This window comes from Mesoplodon densirostris, chromosome 2 (genome assembly GCF_025265405.1).
Source record: "Mesoplodon densirostris isolate mMesDen1 chromosome 2, mMesDen1 primary haplotype, whole genome shotgun sequence".
NCBI classification, from domain to species: Eukaryota; Metazoa; Chordata; class Mammalia; order Artiodactyla; family Ziphiidae; genus Mesoplodon; species Mesoplodon densirostris.
The window spans coordinates 136440832-136446831 of record NC_082662.1 but is presented as its reverse complement, the minus strand read 5'-3'; positions in this window follow the sequence as shown (position 1 = coordinate 136446831).

Below are 6000 nucleotides of genomic sequence, written 5' to 3'. Positions count from 1 at the left end.
GGTGCTGGGGCCCAGGAGCCCTGGTGGGCGAGAAGGGGGCTGGGCTCCCCTCCACCACAGCCCTGGTTGGGCAGGGGCTGCAGGGGTGAGGACCCTGTGTCCTGAATCTGAACAGAGGATGGAACCCACCCGCCCCTCTCCCTGTGGTAGGGTGGGGAGGGTGAGTGGGGGAAGGGAGCCCCCCTGCTGGGAGGATGGGGGTAGAGGGAAGTGGGGGTGTGTGGGGATGAGGAGCTTTCTGGCTTCAGGCTGTTTTCTAGACCAGGGCCGGAAGGAAGGAAGCCAGATGAGGTACCTTCCCCTGAATCCTTGTGAAGTTTTGTTTCCTGCTGCAAAGCAGGCTTTGACATCAAACGCCTTTCTTTTCCAGAGACCCTGCACTCTACCACCCCCCTTGCCCTGTTTCAGCCACAACTCATCTCTGTTCATCTTGGGGCCTCAGGGCAGGAGGGAGGGGGCCATCAGGGACAGGGCCCTGTATCCCTCCCACATGCATTCACAGTGGCTGCTGGGTTCATGATCAAACAAGAACAGGGCTCCTGAGTGGCCCTGGGGTACCTGAACCCCAGCTGGCTTCTGATTGGTCAAGGACAGGACTCCGGGTAACCTGGAGAGAATTCAGCCCCACCCTGGCCTGTGGAGGTCCTACCCCTTTGCCCTTCTTCTTTCTGTCTTTCAGTTTTCTTTGCTCACTCTCTTGACATCTATGTGATTTTTTTTATCATGAACATATAATTATGACCCCTTAGCCCTGCTAGCCTTTCCAGGGCACTTTCTCACTGCTATCCCAGCCTCTTCCACGGTGCTGCTGACAGACTCCCTCTGTTCTGGGTGGGGAGTGGGTCCGCCTTATGCTCCTGCAGACACGGCTCCACCACCTGAGAAGCAGATGGGGCAGTGGGATAGCTGGATGGAGGGGAACAAGAGGAAGCGTGTTGGGCTGGGGAAGGCTTGGCACATGGGTGAGGCCTCTGCAGGGCCCAGAAAGCAGGAATGGCCTGGCCGAGCTTGGTGACAGCAGCCCACGCATGACAGGCTGTCGATTCATCTCCTCGGGAACGGCTGGAGTTCATCTCTCTGAGGAGAGGCCAGCCTAGAAGAAGTAGGAGGCAATGCCCAGAGGCAGAAAGCAAACACCCACAGGCCTGGCAGACTCAGGAGATCTTTGCACACGCAGTCTGGAATGCTCACAGGCTGTGTGCATGCCGGGAGCTGGGAGGTCTGTATGGGATCTGTACACACTCCCTGAGGCCCTGTGCACGTCCACAGATTAGAAAACAGAGGCAGATTCTAGCTAAGTTTATGCCCCAGTGTTGTTTGCCTTAAGGTGAAGCTCCACCTCCTCCTGATTTGTACAATTACACCACCTCTGTGCCATAGTGCACCTTGGAGTTCATGTGCTCCCCCTCCCCCACACCTCCCCACCACCACCATCTTGCACTTGACAAAACTGAGACCAAGGGGGGGTCAAGGGACTTACCTAAGCTCACATAGCTGATAAGAAAATTATCTTTTGTGTTATAGAGTTTGAAATTTGGAGATGACAGAGATTTGGGTAACTTGAAGCCTGGGAGCTAGCAGGAATGGGAGATTGTCCTAAAGGCCTGAACTCACATCCAGACTCTGCCTCTTTCTAAGTAGGTGTCCTTTGACAAGTTACGGAACCTCTCTGAGCTCCAGCTTCCATCTTCTAAAAGGAGGAGTGATCAAAACTACTCTGCAAGGTTGTTGTAAGGCTTAGGAATGAATGACACACATTAGAGGCTTGGCACACAGTAGGTACTAAATAAGTGGTTCTGCATGTGAAATAAAATTCATATCTTATGGCAAGACGAGAAAAAGTTAAACAAAAAAATTTCTCTGCCCTTTGGCTTCCTCTCCCCCCTCCACTGAGCATTGTGTATCTGCATTATGCATGGACCAAACCTCCCCCACCAGCAGAAATACTTGCTCAACCATAAACAGCAATATTCTCCCAGCATCAACAAGACAAATCCTTAAAAGAGAGCGTTCCTTCTTTTTTTTTTTTTTTTTTTTTTTTTTTTTTTTTTTTTGCGGTATGCGGGCCTCTCACTGTTGTGGCCTCCCCCGTTGCGGAGCACAGGCTCCGGACGTGCAGGCTCCGGACGCGCAGGCTCAGCGGCCATGGCTCACGGGCCCAGCCGCTCCGCGGCATATGGGATCCTCCCAGACCGGGGCACGAACCCGTATCCCCTGCATCGGCAGGCGGACTCTCAATCACTTGCGCCACCAGGGAGGCCCGAGAGCGTTCCTTCTTGATCTTGTAAGGGGTCACATGACCCACCACGATGATGCTTAGATCTGGATTACGTAAACTGTCAATAATACGTTTGATGTACAGCCATCTGTTTCAAAAAACTTACATCACGATGCCTTGACTTCTAACAGGTAGAAGACTTCTCAGAGCTTTCTGAGATGCTCTTCCCAGGTTATATTCCTCAAATTTGGCTCAAATAAAATTTTCCATTTCTCTTTCCATTTCTTTTCCATTTCTTTAGGTTGACTGATTAATTTTTGGTTAACATACAACTATTTGATAAGGTGGTTAAGCAACTGACCACAGTGTGATTTCCTAATACCTACCATGGGCCAGGCTCTATGCTTGTTGCTGGGGAGACTAGGACAGATGGGGGGGTTCTGGGGAGGTGGAATGTGGGATAAGGACAAGAATATCTTGCTGTGTTATGTGTCTGGTGTCATAGGGACATAGAGAGGGTCACTGACCCCAGATGGTGTGTGCAGGGAGGTGGGGTTGGGGGGTATGGGGGGGGACTCGGGAAGACTTTCTAGAATTTGAAGGATGAATAAGATTCAGCCAGGCAAAGAGGAAGAGAAAGGAGATTCAAGCTAAGAGAAGAGCAAGAACAAAGACCCGGAGGTGAGGGAAAGTCTGACACGGTCGGTAGGGATGACGCGGGCCGGAGGGGAGACAGGGATGAGATGCATGTGTAGTAAGGAGAGTGGGCTTTGACCTGAAGGGCTGGGAGCCTTTGAATAGAGCCATGCCAACACCCAAAGTTCTCAGCAGAAAAGCAAATTTATAAAATAATGACCTTTGCTTCAGTTTACTCTTTTCTTCTCAAAAGTGTTGCTTCATTGTTTGCTAAGAAAACTTTTACCTTTATTAAAGGTCACTGGCAAATGCAAGTGTTGGCACAGAGCTAGGCTCCTTGGTCTAAAGGTGGACATTCAAACATACCTGAGAAGTGCAAGTACCTATCCAGTTACTGATGGCTTCATCAGCTTCTGCTTTAGGCCTTTAACCTGGAGGGTATCCGAGCCCCCCTGCTAGAGATTCACTTTCATTATGTCATTAATGTACTTACACTGCAGTTGATAGTTGTCAAAGCTGTGTTTGGTGATAGTGGGTGAGGATAGGGGGTTTCAAACTGCTTCCTTCATTCAAATTGATTCAACAAATCTTTTCCGGGCACTGTTCTAGGTGCTTGGGGACGAGAGATGAATTAGACAAGGTTCCTGCACTCCTGGGGCCTCCATTCTAATTAAACTGGCACTTCATGGCTAACACCAAGTTTTCAGGCGGGAAACACTCAGCCATCCAGACAAAGGTGGCCGAGTAATGAGAGAGGGGCACTGTCAAGTTAGACCACACCTGGGTTTGACCTGGGTTTGAACCCCAGCTGTTTGAACTCAGAAAAGCAACTTCACCTCTTTCAGGCCATCGAGGGAAAAGTAGGAGACACAGAACCTACTTCACAGGTTGTTTTGAAGATTAAATGAAATAAAGGGATGTGAAGAGCTTGGCACTAAGATTGGTACATAATAAGCCTTCATAAATGATAAGCACTGTATCAGTGATTTGGGGGGACAAACTCAAACTCTAAGTGAGTGAGTGGAAAGGAGACTTTAATATGGTGAAAAGGCTGGTAATGAATTTAGGGAAAAATAGCCCAGATCACACTTCAAAACCATTGGGAGGGAGGTTTCTCCAGGGCCAGAATTGGGTTTTGTTCATTTTATCTCTCCAGTGTCTAAGCACATAATATACATTAATAATGAGCCCTGACTGGTTCTTAGCCCTTGTCCAGGACCCAGGAGAGGGGGTTGGTTGTCAAAGAGTGACACCCTTCCAGGAAGGCATTATTCCATGGGCTACTCTGGCCAAGCAAGGTCCTCAGAACCTGGGACATCATCAAGAACTGGGTTGTTTGTGAAATAAGCAAACAGCATGGAGACCCAGCAACACATTTTTGGGAAGAGTACAGAGAGAAGAAAGTTCAGGCGAGAGCAGGTCAGGGGCAAGGAAGGAAAACAAAATCTTGGGGAAAGTGCCCTGGATGGTCTGTGGTAAGAATCATCCTTGTTCACAGTTTACACCCTTTGACCTTAACGTTCCTCAGAGAATCTGCCTCACCATGGGCCAAGGCAGCTCATCCAATTCACTCTTCCATTCTAACAAGGATGAGGGGCCAGGGGTTTCCTATTCCAAGAATAGGAATCTGAGGTGCTTAGGATGGTCTATGATCTGACCAGGGAAGGGACAGCGAGGGTCACAAGAAGAACATCCCAATGGCCAATCTAACAGAGCCAGGAACACTCCCCAAACTGGGAAACTTCTTTCTCTGGTTTTGGTGTGGGGATTCCAGGATGTCTGGGCAATGCGTCATCCCCATATGCTCACAGGTTCAGGTTACCGAATACTTGAGGACACTGGGTCCCAGAGGGGTCAGTGATTTGATCCCTGAGGCACAGTGAGTGGGATCAGAACCTACCCCAGCTGGTTGTTTTGATGGGTCAGTGCACACAGTTTGCAAATGACTCACACACATTATCTCCGAGCTCCTGACTGAGATATCCAACTGCCTACTTGACATCTCTTTGGGGATGTGTCAAAGGTTCCTCCAACTCAAGGTGACTAAGATAGAACACTTAATCTTCTTCCCAGTCTGGTTCTCTTACAGTGTTTCCTGGCTTGCTGACTGCTAGCCCCACCCGCCCAGCTGAGCCAGCCAGGAGGAAACCCAGGACACTCCCTTGACACGCACACTCTCGCTCACCCTCCATATCCAGTTACCAAGTTCTGCTGATTTTATTTCCTAAATACTTCTCCAATCTCCCCTCTTTTCCCACTTCCTGTGTCATTACCCTAGTGCAAGGTACCCCGACCTTTCACGTCTCAACTACTGCAACAGCCGTCTACCTGCTACCCCTGAGCCCATTTTGGACCTACCCAATCCATTCCTCACAATGCAGTCACATGACATTAACGGAACACAGACCTACTCCTGTCACACACACCTGCTAGGGGAGACTTCAGTAGCTTCCCTTGGTTCTTAGGATAAAGACGAAACTTATTACTGTGATTTCCAAGGTCCCACATCCTCTGGCTCCTACTTCTCTCTGCTACCTGCTCTGGTGTCACATGACACTCGCTCTCCCTTCCTCCACTCCAGCCACATTGACCTTCACACACACTCGCCACGCTCTCTCCTGCTACAGCGCCCTCCCTCTGCTGCTCCTCAGAATGAGATGCTCACATCCCTCCCATGGCCTGGCTGACACCTTTCATCCCTTTGATCCCAGTCCAAACCCCACTTCCTCAGGAAAGCCTTCCTCACAGTCCTCCTCTGTGATGCTCTTACAGCAGCTGTCCCAGCTCATGTGTTACATTTGTTTGGTGAGTATTTGATGAATGACTTTTCCTCACCATCTTGTAAGCTCCATGAGAGGAGAGACCATATCTGGTTTTGCTCATCATACCCTGAACACATAAATATTTCAGTGCCTGGCACATGGGAGGCACTGAAATATTTACTCTTTGAATGAGTGAATTAATGAATATTCTGTTTTTTAGACTTCCTCTGAAGGTGACACAGTGGAGAAAAATCACCACTGTTTGTCCACAGAGGGTCTCCTGTGCCTCTTCCTGCAACAAAGTGGGAGGCTAGGTGGTGAGATGCATGTGAATTCAGTTGCGCTGTGAAACTTATCTTCTAATGGTTTCCTTTTCGTGTTCCT